The sequence below is a fragment of the Staurois parvus genome, unplaced genomic scaffold, assembly GCF_062004578.1.
Source record: "Staurois parvus isolate SC_StPar_1 unplaced genomic scaffold, SC_StPar_1.0 ptg001764l, whole genome shotgun sequence".
Lineage (NCBI taxonomy): Eukaryota > Metazoa > Chordata > Amphibia > Anura > Ranidae > Staurois > Staurois parvus.
The window spans coordinates 956,013-974,223 of record NW_028319560.1 but is presented as its reverse complement, the minus strand read 5'-3'; the positions used below and the strand labels follow the sequence as shown (position 1 = coordinate 974,223).

At 46.9% G+C, this 18,211-nt stretch overlaps 1 long non-coding RNA gene across 1 annotated transcript in view; it reads right to left on the bottom strand.

The window, feature by feature from the left end:
* LOC149434366 (uncharacterized) overlaps positions 1-18,211 on the bottom strand; it is a 269,939-nt gene that overhangs the window by 207,228 nt on the left and 44,500 nt on the right. Inside the window, exon 2 of the long non-coding RNA XR_016308760.1 lies at positions 16,969-17,069. This is a non-coding gene — a long non-coding RNA (uncharacterized LOC149434366). The remainder of the gene's footprint in view (positions 1-16,968; positions 17,070-18,211) is intronic.

The following is an 18,211-nucleotide window of genomic DNA, read 5'->3' as shown; positions in this document are numbered from 1 at the left end:
GCACCAGGAGGATACCTTCTGGAGCTCCAACACTGCTCACTGTGGTCTCAGTTCCTTCAAGAGCAGAGTCACTTAATCCCCCAGAGCTCCCCCTGGTGACTATCCTATCATATTGAAGAGGCTGCACCCGTGTCCTTAAAGTGGTCCTCCGGTTGAATATTCCTGATGGCATCCGGAATTGAATATCGAAATTGGGCAGCACAGTGGCTAAATGGTTAGCACTTCCATCTGGCAGTATTAGGGTCGCTAGTTCGAATTCCAGCCACGGCACCACCTGCCTGGAGTTTGCATGTTCTCCCTGTGCCTGCGTGGGTTTCGCCCGGGTACTCAGTTTCCTCCCACACTCCAAAGACATGCTGGTAGGTTAATGATGGGGCACTATTCCTCCCACTGACACCAATGATGGGACACTATTCTTCCCACTAATACCAAAGATGGGGCACTATTCCTCCCACTGATACCAATGATGGGGCACTATTCCTCCCACTGACACCAATGATGGGGCACTATTCCTCCCACTGACACCAATGATGGGGCACTATTCCTCCCACTGACACCAATGATGGGGCACGATTCCTCCCACTGACACCAATGATGGGGCACTATTCCTCCCACTGACACCAATGATTGGGGCACTATTCCTCCCACTGACACCAATGATGGGGCACTATTCCTCCCACTGACACCAATGATGGGGCACTATTCCTCCCACTGATACCAATGATGGGGCACTATTCCTCCCACTGATACCAATGATGGGACACTATTCCTCCCACTGATACCAATGATGGGGCACAATTCCTCCCACTGACACCAATGATGGGGCACTATTCCTCCCACTGATACCAATGATGGGACACTATTCCTCCCACTGATACCAATGATGGGGCACTATTCCTCCCACTGACACCAATGATGGGGCACTATTCCTCCCACTGACACTAATGATGGGGCACTATTCCTTCCACTGATACCTATGATGGGGTACTATTCCTCCTACTGACACCAATGATGGGACACTGTTCCTCCCACTGACACCAATGATGGGACACTATAACTCCCACTAACACCAACAATTGGGCACAATTCCTTTCACTGACACCAAAGATGAGGCACTATTCCTCCCACTGATACCAATGATGGGACACTATTCCTCCCACTGACACCAATGACTGGGGCACAATTCCTTCCATTGACACCAAAGATGAGGCATTCCACTGACATCGCCCCCTAAAGTCTGAAGTACAGTAAACTGGCCCTTTGTTTAGATAGTTTGAAGACCCCTGTACTGAACCAATAGGGAGCTGCATGAAGGCTACCTGCCAATATTACTGATAGTTCAATAAATGAATCTGATTTTTGTCCAGCTGCATCACTTGCTAGACAGCATTTTCCTCTTACCGATGGGTTCCACTTGTTGGCTGGAATTGTTATTTAAACTTGGATATTTGTGCATGTGTCCTGGCCGACCTGTTTTATTTACCTAAAGCCAAAAACGAGCTGTCTGTATTTCCAGCGATGTTATAAAAAGTGATTTTTTTTTTTTGCTGAGCCATCATTAAGTCAGCGAAAGGTGTTAATAGTAATAAAAATGCATAAAATGGATTTACATTAAATGAGGCCTCCGGACTGAGGATCTGCTAGGAGTCCCAGAGCATTAAATCACAGTAAGAGGAAACCGCACCTGTGTGACTTTCTGCACTTTGATGTTTCCAAGTGCCAAGAATGATCTGGAAAATAATATTTGGCACATGCAGTTTTATTGCTGCTGAGATCCATATGTTAACAATATGTATTAATTTAATTGGTGACTGTTGAGGGCGGAGCCGGGGAAACTGTTGTGCAATCTTACGCATGACCGTAATTCAAAGCATGTTTGGCTCGAGTCTCACTGCCAACATTATTCATTTTTAACTACTGCAGACCCAAAGGCAAATAGTAGTCCTGTATATTTGGTGTTCCGATTTATATAAAACTCAAAAAAATAGAATATGGTGCAAAAATTCATTTATTTCAGTGCAGCGACTTAAAAGGTGAAACTAATACATGAGATAGACTCATTACATGCAAAGCAAGATAGTTCAAGCCGTGATTTGTCATCATTGTGATGATTATGGCTTACAGCTCATGAAAACCCCAAATCCACAATCTCAGAAGATGAGAATATTCCATGCAATCAATAAAACACGGATTGTACATAGAACAATATCGGACCTCTGAAAAGTAGAAGCATGCATATGTACTCAGTACTTGGTTTGGGCCCCTTTTGCAGCAATTACTGCCTCAATGCGGCGTGGCATGGAAGCTATCAGCCTGTGGCACTGCTGAGGTGTTATGGAAGACCAGGATGCTTCAATAGCGGCCTTCAGCTCTTCTGCATTGTTCGGTCTCATGTCTCTCACCTTTCTCTTGGCAATGCTCCATAGATTCTCTATGGGGTTCAGGTCAGGCGAGTTTGCTGGCCAATCAAGCACAGTAATCCCACGGTCATTGAACCAGGTTGTGGTGCTTTTGGCAGTGTGGGCGGTGCCAAGTCCTGCTGGAAAATGAAGTCAGCATCCCCATAAAGTTCGTCTGCGGAAGGAAGCATGAAGTGCTCCAAAATCTCCTGGTAGACGGCTGCGTTGACCCTGGACTTAATGAAGCACAGTGGACCAACACCAGCAGATGACATGGCTCCCCAAATCAACACAGACTGTGGAAACTTCACACTGCACTTCAAGCATCTTGCAGTGTGTGCCTCTCCATTCTTCCTCCATACTCGGGGTCCTTGGGCCTCTCCATTCTTCCTCCATGCTCGGGGTCCTTGGGCCTCTCCATTCTTCCTCCATACTCGGGGTCCTTGGGTCTCTCCATTCTTCCTCCATACTCGGGGTCCTTGTGCCTCTCCATTCTTCCTCCATACTCGGGGTCTTGTGCCTCTCCATTCTTCCTCCATACTCGGGGTCCTTGGGCCTCTCCATTCTTCCTCCATACTCGGGGTCCTTGGACCTGTCCATTCTTCCTGCTTTTTTACATAGGACACCCCTGAGCTGTGCATTCTGTACATAATGCACTTCTGAACCCTGCATTCTGTACCTAGCGCACCTCTGAACTCTGCACACTGTACGTAGTGCACTCCTGAATTCTGCACTCTGTATGTAGCGTACTCCTGAACTCTGCAGTCTGTACATAACACAATCCTAAACCCTGCTTTTTTACCTAGCACACTCCTGAACTCTGAGCTCCGTACATAATGCACTTCTGAACCTTGCATTCTGTACCTAGCACACCCCTGAACTCTGCACTCTCTACATAACACACTCCTAAACTCTGCACTCTGTACGCAGCACACTCCTGAACTCTGCACCCTGTACGCAGCACACTCCTAAACTCTGCACCCTGTACGCAGCACACTCCTAAACTCTGCACTCTGTACGCAGCACACTCCTGAACTCTGCACGTAGCATATTCCTGAACTCTGTAGGTAACACACTCCTGAGCTCTGCACTCTGTATTTAGCTCACTCTGTACATAGCGTAACCCTGAACCCTGCACTCTGTACATAGCGCACCCCATATACAACTAGCCCTTTGAGGGCAGCCATACTGCTGATGCAGCCCGCAACCCCAGCTTTAGAGGAATAATACTGGTCTAAATTTAGACTTGGTTGCTTGTAGTTCATCTTTATCTGCCGAAGCTGTACAAAAGGACAGTATCAGGGGCGGACTGACCATTTGGAAACTCAGGCACTGCCCGAGGGCACGGGGTCAGTAGGGGGCCCCATGAGATGCCCCTGGTACCTTTTTCATAGGCTTTTTTGAGTTTGGGCAAGGACACAGGGGCCCCATGATCCCCTATTGCCCGGGGGCCCCGTGAGTTGTCAGTCTGCCCCTGGACAGTATATATGTGTTTATAGCATATTTATTGCTCTTTGCATTACAAGTCCATAGGCCCCTTTACACTTCTTCACTCTGTTGCAGTATTTTGCATGTTTATGTTCATTGCTTTGCCTATTTATTTCAAATGGGCTGCCAATGCACCACACCAGATTCAGCAATGTACCTGCACCATCTCTGAAGCCCACATCACACGAGCCGTAATGTACTGCTGTGAAGTTTCGTTGCCAGTTACCATACTTGGGGTGCCATTCTAAACAAGCATTACTGTATACGTAAGAAAAATACTTGGTAAATCACACAGTTTAACAAACATTACCAAAATGCAAAAGTGAAAAGCCAATTCAAAGGGGACCTGTCACGGAATAAAGCTTCAGACTTCTAACCCATAGGAACAGATTTCATATAATGTCTTCTGAACAAAACTTTTGCTGAGCACTCACAGCATGCAATCCTCAGCTTGATCTCCCAGTCAGATGACTCTTCCCCCAGGTATCCCACTGTGCAATGTGCCAACTGCTCTACTGGGTGCTAAGACACCCGCACTGCACTGTGGGATGCTGGAGATCAATCTGAAGGACTACATGCTGTGTACTCCAGAGAGGATTAAAGGTGGGTGGAGGTGCCTGTTCTTATGGCCTTGTATTAGTTACATGCATATTTGGTGACAGGCTTTCTTTACATTATTTATCAAGAAAATTTGCAAGGTTTGGCTTTTAACATGACCCCTTTTGTATCATATTGGGCATTTTCCTTCCACCAGCCCCATCACCACAGTACCCATTGAAAACGGTGGAATTTGAAAGTAATGCCCCGGTCACAAAGGATATAGACTGCTTGTAATATGATACAGGAACAAGACACTTTATGAACAGTATGCACAAAAATTCCTGATATGACTTCTACGACTGACTTTGTATATTGCTGAACACCAGGTATGATCATTGCATATTGTGACGGGAGTGACTTTGGGTGGGGGGGCCCATGGAACACAGCTCACTTTGGAGAGGTGGAGAGACCCCTGTCTCAGCTCCCCATATCCCTCTTATGTGTAAGTCACCCTGTGCCTGTTAGGTGTACAGGGTGATCTGTCCTAATATTGGGGTGGGGGGTTATTCTTTGTTTACTGCCATGTGGTGCATCCCATTGTTCTATTGTGTGTCTTGCTTGGGAGCAAACTATTATGGGATGTATGTGTTTGTGTATTGGCTTGGTGGGGGGGGGGGTGGCTGCTGATGTGTCACTGGTTGCTAGATTTGGTTTGCCCCGCCCTGTGTCCATATGGAGGGAGGTGGTTTGTTCCCTTGAATGTTTATATCTTGTGTCTTTGTTAAAATAAAGCAGTCTATTTCCTGGTTTTACTTCGAGCGGTGTCCGTGGATCTGTGTTCGGACAGGGAAGCGGAAATACCCTAGTGAAGTCGGGGTCCGGTTCCGTTACACATTTGGTCCAGCTTGGCAAAATGTAGGTATACATATCCCATACCTGATGAGCCTCTATGAGTGCTCACATTCCCTGTAGTAGTTGGCACTACTGTAGTTATAGCCGCGATCTTCTAGGCCAGGGGTGGGCAAACTTTTTGACTTGAGGGCCGCAATGGGTTCATATATTGGACCCGGGGGCCGGACCAAGAGTAGATGAATGATGTGTATGTGTCATCCATAGTAAGTATAGTAATATTCCCCCATAGTAAGCATAGTAATTAATCCCCCATATAGTAATTCATCCCCCATAGTAATTCATCCCCCATATAGTAATTCATCCCCCATATAGTAATTCATTCCCCATAGTAATTCATCCCCCATAGTAATTCATCCCCCATAGTAATTAATCCCCCATATAGTAATTCATCCCCCATAGTAATTCATCCCCCATATAGTAATTCATCCCCCATAGTAATTCATCCCCCATATAGTAATTCATCCCCCATATAGTAATTCATCCCCCATAGTAATTCATCCCCCATAGTAATTCATCCCCCATATAGTAATTCATCCCCCATATTAATTCATCCCCCATATTAAGTCCCCAAGTCCCCCCTGTGTCAATTTACTTACCTTTGCTCCGCGTGTTCCTCTCGCCGTGTTCCCGCACCGTTCCGGTCTTCAGGGCGGACTGTGAGAGAAGCCTAGCTCCCCTCACGTTCGTCACGCTGCCCCGCCTACACACATCCTGACAGCCATCCTGACAGTATCACGCTCCGCGGGCCGGATTAAAAGGTCCACCGGGCCGTACACGCTCCGCGGGACGTACTTTGCCCATTGCTGTTCTAGGCTATGCTCAGGTTCTCTGCCCAATCTTGGGGTTGGGTTCTTGGCACTACAGCCATTTATAGGATGCCTTTTTTTCAGAAGCATTCTCTGGTTGGATAAGGTGGAGAGTAGGGGTGGTGACATCATGATCTCCACCTCATTCAAAAAAAATACAAGGCATTCTATGAGTGCTGATCAAGTAGCCCTTGTGGTCAGCTTCCCCAGCGGCCCATCAGATAAGCATACTTACCTTGTGCCAAGAAAACTCCAACAATGAACTTGAACAATTTAGTGTTGTGATGAGTTGTTTGTTATCAGCTCTGCCCAGTTCTCTCTGTGAACTACAAACCTCCGCCTCCTGTGTCATGGAGAAGAGGAAAGGTATAGTGTAGTCCTCAGTTACTTCCTATCCTAGGGTGACAATGCTGCTCATCCACAGACACAATGTCACCCTAAGACAAGGTGCTTGATACTGGAAGGATTATTGGGCAAAACTAATGAAGCCACCACATCCAAGGATTGCTAAGCCAAAATATCATAAACGTTTGTTTTTGAGTTTGAATACATTTTAAACCCAAATCCAAAGCTCACCACCAGGGGCGGACTGACAACTCATGGGGCCCCCGGGCAATAGGGGATCATGGGGCCCCTGTGTCCTTGCCCAAACTCAAAAAAGCCTATGAAAAAGGTACCAGGGGCATCTCATGGGGCCCCCTACTGACCCCGGGCAGTGCCCGAGTTTCCAAATGGTCAGTCCGCCTCTGCTTGGTGGTAATGTCGGCTGATCAAATGACCGATTTTTCTTTTTTTTTTTTAAAACGGCCGATTTTCGACCAGGCCATAGACGGGACGAAAATCGGCCGATTTTTTTACTGTTGGTGGCAGGGGCAGAGTGACAACTCATGGGGCTCCCGGGCAATAGGGGATCATGGGGCCCCTGTATCCTTGCCCAAACTCAAAAAAGCCTATGAAAAAGGTACCAGGGGCATCTCATGGGGCCCCCTACTGACCCCGGGCCCTCGGGCAGTGCCCGAGTTTCTAAATGGTCAGTCCACCCCTGCTCACCACCCCATCACTCCCCTCTCTGTTTTATTTAATTTTTATAGGATACAGTAAGTACCTTTTTTTTCTTTGGTCTCATGGCACGAGGGGTCCTCCTCTTCCCTCCAGAAGTAGGTTGTCCTTTTGTAATAATTTTTGAATTCTGTTCTATACAGCATTACTATACAGCCAGTGGTGGATTTAGGTTTTGTGCTGCCCTAGGCAACACAAAAATTGGGGCACCTCCCCGCAGAAAGAGCCTGACATTGACCAAGAACACCCCTGCCCTCCACCCGAGCCTTCCACTACCACTGCCCCCCATACACCAGCCACCATCCCCCATGGCAAGAGAGAGAAAGACACTCACCTTCACAGCTCTGGACATCCCCAGGAACGAGAGTTGGGCTCTGCATACACCGTCTTGAAACCCACAGAATCTCTCGGAACCCACCAGGTCCCCATGCTGCGTGTGTCACTTCTTCTATCCCTTCTTCCAAGGTGCAGTGCTGCCCCCCTCCTGAAAAATGCCGCCCTAGGCAAATGCCTTGTTTGCCTTGTGGTAAATACCCCCCTGAGTGGAGTTCAAAGACAGGAGTTGTAGGCCAGTTCAGTATTTAGGCTTTTGTTTTCAGGCAAGTCTGATTTTTACTTTTGAGTTGTTTTATGAAAAACTGAAGGGGACATTTTCACCGTTCACTGGAGGTTTTCTATAAGTATTTTTTTTTTTATTTTAAACTATTTTCTATTATTCTATATTTTAACCATTTACTGTGTTTTCTGTTACCATGGATTTTCCTTGAGCGTTTTCCTGCCTCTGATTCTCCAAATACAAAACTAAATAATCCACAGAATTTCGCTTCCATTGTAAACTGGAAAAAAACATGCAACGCGTTGAAATTTCTGGAAATCGTTTAACATAAGCATACTCTGAGAAGTATAACCGCTGTGCAATAACATGAATAAAGGTATTATACCTACCACAGGGCTTTGGTATTGTCACACAGACATAATCATGCAGTAAGAAGCTCTTGACATAATGAGGGCTTAACAACAAAGAAGCAACGATTCCACTTCCAGTCTTTATTTTATGAACAATGCAATATTACTCAATAAATCGTTAATAATATGTTATTATATAAAGAAAGTCCGGTGCGTTCTATTGTTATAATCTGCGAATAGTGATGTCATCGGGCCTGTGACATATAATTTTTTTTTTACGCTGGTCACTTGAAAGGTTCCAATTATAAACACATGAAGGGAGAGCAGAGGGAGATATTGTGGAAAGTGTGACATAAAAAAGAATCACAGCAAACCGAATAGTGAAAATATAATTGACGAGTGGCCTGTTCAGAGGTGGTGTCACTATCTGCTGATTGCGTCTTCCAATATCTCACATCCATATGGTGCATTAAATTGCATTTTCAGCCTATTTGTAGCCTATTTCTTTTTTAAAGTCTTCACCCCAGCTCCTGTGTATAAAAAAAATGCTGCTCCACGCACCCTTCCCATGGTTCTCTCCTAATCTAGGGTTGAGTAATGGCCACCATTATTCAGCCAACTTCCAGTGAGAATCTGAAGATGCATCATCACACCACCACCTCACGGGAGATTACTGAAAAGAATTGCACTGATTTCACTTTACGGCGCTGTTGGCAACCCCGAGGCCCCATACAACCAACCTGACAGCCCCCCCACCCACTAAGAAGACATAGTTTACCATGCTTCAGTTATGAATGAAAACAATGAACGATTGGTACTGATCACTAATTGTGTTCACTTTTCACTTTACGGCGCCGCTCAGGGCTGCTGTTGGCAACCCCGAGGCCCCATACAACCAACCTGACAGCTCCCCCCACCCACTAAGAAGACACAGTTTACCATGCTTCAGTTATGAATGAACACAATGAACGACTGGTACTGATCACTAATTGTGTTCACTTTTCACTTTACGGCGCCGCTCAGGGCTGCTGTTGGCAACCCCGAGGTCCCATACAACCAACCTGACAGCCCCCCCACTAAGAAGACACAGTTTACCATGCTTCAGTTATGAATGAACACAATGAATGATTGGTACTGATCACTAATTGTGTTCACTTTTCACTTTTTGCGGCACCGCTCAGGGCTGCTGTTGGCAACCCTGAGGCCCTATACAACCAACCTGACAGCCCCCCCACTAAGAAGACACATTTTACCATGGTTTAGTTATGAATGAACACAATGAATGATTGGTACCGATCACTAATTGTGTTAATTCAGGAAAGGAAGGGCCTGGTAGATGTGACATATTTGCAAGACCCATCCCCCACTCTTCATTCTGAAGGATCCTATTGTGTGCTTACAGCTGCTTGTGGAAAGGAGAGGAGGGAAGGGGTGTACTGCAGACAGGGGGGGCACACAGGGGGGGCTTGGGCAGCAGGGGGAAACATAAGGTGCACAGGGAGGGTGATGAGTGTGGCACGGGGGCAATTACTGGAACCGATCCCCTGCATGTCTCTCTCTGCAGCAGCTGAAAGCCAGTGGGAGTCCCCGCAGCTCAGATTCTTGGATGCTGCCAGGACACGGCCATCCTGAGACAGCTTAGTAAAAAGTGTGACTGTCCCAGCAAATCCGGGACAGTTGGCAAGTATGATGTTAATGTAAGATTATCATGGGGCCCAGATGCACTTGGAACCCCTGGGCAGTGCCCAGGGATGCCCATGCATTAAGATGGTCCTGGTTCTTGCTATCTCAACCAAAACCCAGCTACAAAACCCAACTCATTTGGCCATTGCAAAGCCAATTGATGGCGTCACTCTTTCCTGATGAAGTTTATATTATGTAGAATTGTTTTAGGGGTAGATGACATAAACTACCAACATTGGCTCACTATAGGAACCTGCAGCTAAAGATCTTGACATTTGCGTGGCCTGAGTTACACAAAGCTCTTCAGGTATTAGCAGGGGTTCTTCCTTAACCCCTGCAAAGTTCCAAAGTTCTGAAACTGCAGGAAGATAGTAGTGGGGGGGGGGGGGATGTCATTTCGATTTAGTGATGGGCTGCTGCTGTCCCCGCAGCTCAGATTCCTGGATGCTGCCAGGACATGGCCAGCCCGGGACAGCTTAGTAAAAAGTGTGACTATCCCAGCAAATCCGGGACAGTTGGCAAGTATGATGTTAATGTAAGATTATCATGGGGCCCAGATGCACCTGGAACCCCTGGGCAGCACCCAGGGATGCCCATGCATTAAGATGGTCCTGGTTCTTGGTATCTCAACCAAAAACCCAGCTACAAAACCCAACTGATTTGGCCATTGCAAAGCCAGTTGATGGTGTCACTCTTTCCTGATGAAGTTTATATTATGTAGAATTGTTGTATGGGTAGATGATATAAACTACCAACATTGGCTCACTATAGGAACCTGCAGCTAAAGATCTTGACATTTGCGTGGCCTGAGTTACACAAAGCTCCTCAGGTATAGTAATGCCCGTAGCGAAAAAAGGAAAGGAAAATTAGCGCAGGGCAGGCATGACTAGGCCTAGAGTGGGAAGGAGAATAAGAAAGGGTTAATGATGTGCCAGGGGGGTGTGGAAAAGTATAGCTGGGTGTGCTGGTTGGTGGAGAGAGAGCGTGGGTGGGCTCTGCCGCACCTTAGGGTGGGGTGTCCCGGGGGGGGGAGGCATCATTTCGGAGCTGGACGTTGGTGAGTGAGATTCCCTCCCACCCTCCCATGTTATAGGGGGTATTGTGTTCCTCTCGGGGGACAGGGGGTTGTTTCGGTCTTGGGCGGTTGTTGGTCTTGGAGGCGGTTCTTATCTTGGAGGTACAGATAATGGTGTGGGACCCATCGGTGGTATGGTGTGCCCGGGGACATTCCAGTTAACCAAGGTTTAACTGGAAGGTGGTGGTGCTGCACTGCGGACGGTATGGTTGTCTCCGAGCTGGTTGGTTGCGGCTGGAGGCCTTTGTGTAATATGGTTGTCCGCAGGTGCATTTCAGATCATTTTTGGGGGGTGCCTTCGAAGACCAACAACAACAACTCTGTATGTTTCTGTTATAAGGAATGGTTGGTGTTAAAAATGTTTGTTAATAAAAGGCCATGTTGGCCATTTACTCCAAAATTGGTGTCATGGTTTTATTTAAGTATAGTAAGGGGGGGGGGGGGATTTGGATGACCTATCTCTGGTGCTCTAGTCAAGGCCACTGCATAGATCAGCATGTTTTCCACGGCGTGCTGACACTTTTATCATATCAGACAGCATCACTCCTGAAGACAGATACTAGGGGCCCCGGCTATGGCTAAAAACGAGACCTTTATTTTACAGCTCATTCATTTCAGCTTATTTGAAACTTCTGATTGCCTGCCTGTCCACTGCTTAGAATTTCAAATGAAAGCCGTGCAATCTGCGGAATTTAAATCAGCTGGCAGGAAAATAAACAGGTGATTTTCAATCTGTGTCTGTGATGGGAAGCATTCTGTTGTCCCTTCTCCAGCGAGCTGTACACTGATGAAATCTCTGACGCATAGATCAGCCTGTACATAATGACATCGCTGTATTGTGATGTGCAGCTTGTCTGAGCATTGCTAGGGATGTCCTACCAGACTACCCTGCTGGATGGAGGCCACAGGAATGGCACTAATAATCAACTGTACTTCCGTCATACATCTACACACTAAATTATTATTATACAGGATTTATGGCGTCAACAGTTTGCTCAGCACTTTACAATATAACGGGAGACAATACAGCAACAATACAGTTCAATACAAGAGGGATAGGAGGTCCCTGCTCCTCGGAGCTTACAATCTAGGAGGGAGGGGCTAGTGGTACAAAAGGTAGTAACTGTGGGGGATGGACTGGTTGGAAGAGTAGAAGATTCCATTATTAGCTGAGGGCAGGATAGGCTTCCCTGAAGAGAGAGGTTTTCAGAGATCGCCTAAAAGTGAGCAGAGTAGGCGATAGTCTGATAAATTGGGGTAGAGAGTTCCAGAGGATGGGGGAAACTCTGGAGAAGTCCTGGAGACAAGCATGGGAGGAGGAGACAAGGGAGCTAGAGAGTAGGAGGTCTTGCGAGGAGCTGAGAGTACGGTTTGGGTGATATTTAGAAACAAGATCGGTGATGTAATTTGGGGCGGAGTTATAAATGGCTTTATATGTTATTGTTTGAATTGTATCCATTGGGCAATGGAAAGCCAGTAGAGGGATTGGCAGAGAGGGGTGGAGGACACTGAGTGGAGGCCAGAGGAGGAATTGGCAGAGAGGGGTGGAGGACACTGAGTGGAGGCCAGTGGAGGGATTGGCAGAGAGGGGTGGAGGACACTGAGTGGAGGCCAGTGGAGGGATTGGCAGAGAGGGGTGGAGGACACTGAGTGGAGGCCAGTGGAGGGATTGGCAGAGAGGGGTGGAGGACACTGAGTGGAGGCCAGTGGAGGGATTGGCAGAGAGGGGTGGAGGACACTGAGTGGAGGCCAGTGGAGGGATTGGCAGAGAGGGGTGGAGGACACTGAATGGAGGCCAGTGGAGGGATTGGCAGAGGGGGGTGGAGGACACTGAGTGGAGGCCAGTGGAGGGATTGGCAGAGAGGGGTGGAGGACACTGAATGGAGGCCAGTGGAGGGATTGGCAGAGAGGGGTGGCAGATACAGAACGGTTAGTAAGGCGGATGAGACTGGCAGCAGCATTCATGAAATGGCCATAAGCCTGTGGACACCTGACCACTACACCTATATGATCTTTTGGAAATCCCATTTCAAAACCATTGGCATTAGTATAGAGTCTCTCCACCCCTCACTTGCCCACATATCCATTGCAACTGTAACATGGGCTTTATTTCAGCTGGAACATGGGGGAACGCCATTCCAGCACCTCCAGCACAGTATGTTTGTTCTGGCAAATGGGGTTGGGGTGTGCTGGAGGGTCTACTGATGGTGACTGCTGGGGATCTGTTGTAACTGGGGGTGTTGTGTTGTTTGGGGTCCACTGTTTCTGGAGGGATCTACCATTGCAAGGGGATCTATTGTTGCTGGTTGGGGATCTTTTGTCGCTCTGGGGTTATGTTGTTGGGGGGTCCACTGCTGAGGGAGGGGAGGCTTTATTGATGCCTGGTGCTGGGGGATCTATTGTTGCCAGCAGGGGTCTATTGTTGCTGGGACAAATCTATTGTTGCTGGTGAGGTCTATTTTTGCTGGAGGGTGGTATTTTGTTCCTGGGGGGGGGGGGGGTCTTTTGTTGCTGAGAAGAATCTATTGTTGCTGGCAGATATGTTGTTGCTGGGTTGGGTTCTATTATTATTAACCAGTTCCATACATATTACTTAACACCACAAAAGTATACTTTGTTCTGTATTCTCTAAAAGGAGCAGTACTAGGAGGTGGATGGGGGGGGGGGGGATAATGCTTGGAGGTAGGTCTGTACCAGTCTACATTAGTTTGATAAGCCTTTCCACAATATTGTGGAATGTGAACCCAAAGGTTTTCAGTAGGGTTGAGGCCAGGGCTTTGTGCATGCCACTGAGGTTCCTCCACACCAAACTCATCAAACCATGTCTCTATATTCACCGGCCATCTATATTAGGTGTACCTTTATTAGGACCACCTGTTCAATTGTTTGGTAACACAAATTGGTAATCAGCCAATCACATGGCAGCAACTCAATGCATTTAGGCATCTAGATGTGGTGAAGATGACTTTCTGAAGTTCAAACCGAGCATCAGAATGGGAAAGAAAGGGGATTTAAGTGACTTTGAATGTGGCATGGTTGTTGGTGCCAGACGGGCTGGTCTGAGTATTTCAAAAACTGCTGATCTACTGGGATTTTCATGAACAACCATCTCTAGGGTTTACAGAGAATGGTCCAAAAAAGAGAAAATATCCAGTGAGCGGCAGTTATGTGGACAAAAATGCCTTGTTGATGTCAGAGGTCAGAGGAGGATGGGCAGACTGGTTGGAGATGATAGAAAGGAAACAGTAACTCATGTCAACAATGGACCAGAATATCTGAGGAGTGTTTCCAGCACCTTGTTGAATCCATGCCAGGAAGATTTGAGGCAGTTCTGAAGGCAAAAGGGGTTCCAACCCGGTACTATCAAGGTGTACCTAATACAGTGACCGGAGACAGAAGAGAATCTGGGAAACGAGCTGAGGTCAGGGCAGGCAGCAGAGAAGCACAAATGGAAGACAAATCCGGGATCTGTACATGGAAAGTCAGACAATGAATACACGAAACAATAGACAAAAAGGAGCTCAGAGAACTAGGAAGCTGCTCAGGGAACGCGGGCTGCACTCGGCTTGTTTTATATAAAAAAGCAAACTAGGAAGCAGGCCAGAAAATGATAAAAGAAAGAAAAAAAAACCCTCAGTATAGCAGGCGACCCCCATAGGTGAACGCAGAAGCCAAAGAACACATGTGAAAGAAATTAGAGGTCTATTAGAACCACTACAGCAAGGAGGTAAAAATACACAGGCAGAAAAACTGCAGGATAAATCGTGACACCTTGTAGGTCAGCCATTTTTAGCATTGGCCCTGTAGAACAGAATTTCTTGAGCTTAATATCCCAGATGAAGCCATGAAATCATTTTTAATGTATCGGTGAACCCTTGGTAAAACCAATTCATTGGGTGTCACTGGGAAAATACTCTTTGTTGGCCAGTGGAAAGAATGCTACCCTCACAGACAGCTAAAAAAAATCATTGGGGTCCTGCAGCTGGCTATGCAAAGTGGTACTGACCCCAGAACCATGCAGGCACCATCAAATAGGACAGGGGTTCTCAACCAGGATTGCATGGAACCCTAGGGTTCCTCCAGAGGTTGCTAGGAGTTTCCTGAGCAATGAGCAACTTCTGCCTTTCAGATAAGTTCCCACTGACCCCATTGGTCTTTGTAACTATCTGTAAAGGGGAATTATTTCCAATGACCACAAGTGTAAGGAGCATTCTTCCCACTGACCACCACACTAATGTATCATGAGTTGTAGATATAGTCGTTTTTAGCAGGGGTTCCCCAAAATTGGGAGTTATTTCAAGAGTTCCTCTGTGTTGAAAAGGTTGAGAAAGGCTGAAATAGGAAGTCAATCAGCCACTGTTTAAAGAGCCCCTAGAAACCTCTGAAGAAACCCTAGATTTTGCCCTTCCCTCAACTAATTGCTGTATTACTTATCTTAATCCATGGTCACATGATGTGCCAAGTTCTAGGGCACGGGTGTCAAACTTGTGGCCCTCCAGCTGTTGCCAAACTACAAGTCCCATGAGGCATTGCAACATTGACAGTTACAAGCATGATTCCCAAATGTAGAGGCATAATGGGACTTGCATTTTCGAAACAGCTGGAGGGCCGCCAGTTTGACACCCCTGTTCTAGGGCCTTTCTCTCTTCTTCACTGCAAAATGGGTGAGTACTTTTGGAGTCCATGTCACAGCCTGGCTGAAGGGACACTCTATATTGGCTGTCTGGTGGCAGGGTCCTGCCAGGTTTGAGAAGACAGCATTATGATCTCAAGAACAGCCGACTGGTCTGCAGAATCACTGACCATGGTGCTGGTCATCCAAATATCAGAAAAGGACTGATCACCCAGGGCAGGGGTAGGCAACCTGCGTCTCTCTAGCTTTGTGGAACTACATTTCCCATGAGGCATTGCAAAGATTACAAAACTGACAGTTACAGCTATGACTTGCAGAGGCATGATGGAACTTGTAGTCCTGTGGCTCTCAGGTTGCCTACCCCTGACCTAGGAGGTCTTATACCGATGAAAGCACGAATGATGCTTTTAAATGAGCATTTTGGTTACATATAATGCAACAGGGTATTCAACGGTGCAGTTAACCAATAGGGATCCTGCAAAAACAAGCTGGAGAGGACAATCATCAGCCATGGGAAACTTTATTCTAATTATTTTCACAACAACCCTGAGCAAAGACTTTGGAGGAACAAGACATATTTGGTGAGCCTCGCTTAAAATGGTTATTATGGTATGCAGAATCTGCCAATGACCACCACCAACATGGTGCACCAAACAAGACGTTTGCCTGGGGCAGCAATTTTCAGGGGGCGGTGCCACCCCCCGAAAGAGGTGACACAACTGGCAGGGCTGGGGACCTGGTGAGGCACTGCCTGAGCCCCGCCAAGAGACTACTACAGTTAACCCTTACAGTCTACAAACCAAGATAGGGGCACAGCTGGACACAGTTAGGACTCCTTACATGCTACAAGCTCATCAGGACACCGGCAGAACCATTTAACTATTTACATGCTGAATGCCATGCAGGGACACAGGTAGGACACAAGCTTGGGCACCTTGACAGCCAAGTGGAGACATTTGAGTCTTCATTATTAACAGTGCCCAGTGGGGTGTTTACCACGAGGCATTTGGTGGCGGTGAGCAGCGGTGGTGGAAGCTGGTGGTAGTGGTGGTGAAATTTTGATGGTGGGGTGGGGTTGGGGTGTCCAATTTTAGTGTTGCCTAGAGCAGCACAAGGAATAAATACACCACTGGTGCCATGACAGCATCAATCACCATTCGAAAGCTCCTGGCAGCCGGGCAGTGCCAAAGCAGAGGGTTCCAAGACCAGCTACGACAGCTATGACATGAATTCATCAAAACAGCAGCAGGCCTTCACAGAACAGATCTGAAGTCTAAGTCCGGTATGGTACACTTGTTTTGGCCCAACATTATAGCCTCAAGATGGTTTCCAATGAAAACTTACACAATGGACCTTTCAGTATCCAAAGTCAAGAAAAACACAACCACTACTGAAATTTGCAAAACAATTTTTTGTGGCTTTTAAACATTTCACATTTCCAAAAATGACCAAAATTGTGTTCATTACCTTTAGGGAAGTGAAGTGGACGGTCCCACCGCAAACATCCGTGTGTCTTGAAAGTTTTCAGGTGTCGATGATGTGACCGGATCAAGTGCAGGAGAAGATTCCTGGTGGAAACAAATATTTTTGTTATGATTGCCGTAAAAAAATCTCTGTTGGGTTTATTTAAACTCAAGAGATTCAATGCATTATATCATTCAGAGGGTAATTAAGGGTCCGTTCACACTGTTGTATTGTGGTGACGTGCGCATTACTGCACTGCATGTTAATGCACATTAGATACCTGCTGGGGAACTGCAAAGCCATTCATTTTCAATGACACCCCAACACACTAAAGGAATGGACATGCACTGTGGCACACAGGGGCGGACTGACCATTTGGAAACTCGGGCACTTATGAGTGACGGTCCATGCAATCGCCAAGGGTCAGATACAACTGAATGGATAGATAGATAGAGAATACTGTAGATAAACAGATACAACTTATGTAGGAAGATTCTGCGTATCATCTGAGGCCAGTCACTTCACTGGATACATGTGAGGGTTTACAACCGCTTTAAGGGCCCATTCTCACTATCCCAGTCTACTGCTGTGTGCTACGTGCACCACGTATTAATGTGCACTGACTTAGGGAAGCCCTTTCATTTGACTGAACTGTCCAATGCACCACAATGGACTAAAAATGGTGCATGCAGCATTTTTGGCAGCACAACACAGTGCAACGCGAGTGCACTGGAAAAGTGTGTTGGGGTGTGTAACGGAACCGGACCCCGACTGCACTAGGGTATTTCCGTTAGATTCCCGCTTCCCTGTCCGAACACAGATCCACGGACACCACTCAAAGTAAAATCAGGAAATAGACTGCTTTATTTTAACACAGACACAAGATATAAACATTCAAGGGAACAACCCCCCCCCCCCCTCCCTGCATAAGGACACAGGGTGGGGCAAACCAAATCTAGCAACAAGAGACACATCAGCAGATACCCCCCACCAAGCCAATACACATAAACACATACATCCCATAATAGTTTGCTCCCAAGCAAGACACACAATAGAACAATGGGATGCACCACATGGCAGTAAACAATGAACAACCCCCACACCCCACCTATACATGTCTACACAATATCAGGACATTCCACCCTGTACCCCTAACAGGCACAGGGTGACTTACATATAGGAGGGATAAGGGGAGCTGAGACAGGGGTCTCCCCACCCCTCCAAAGGGGGCTGTGTTCCATGGGCC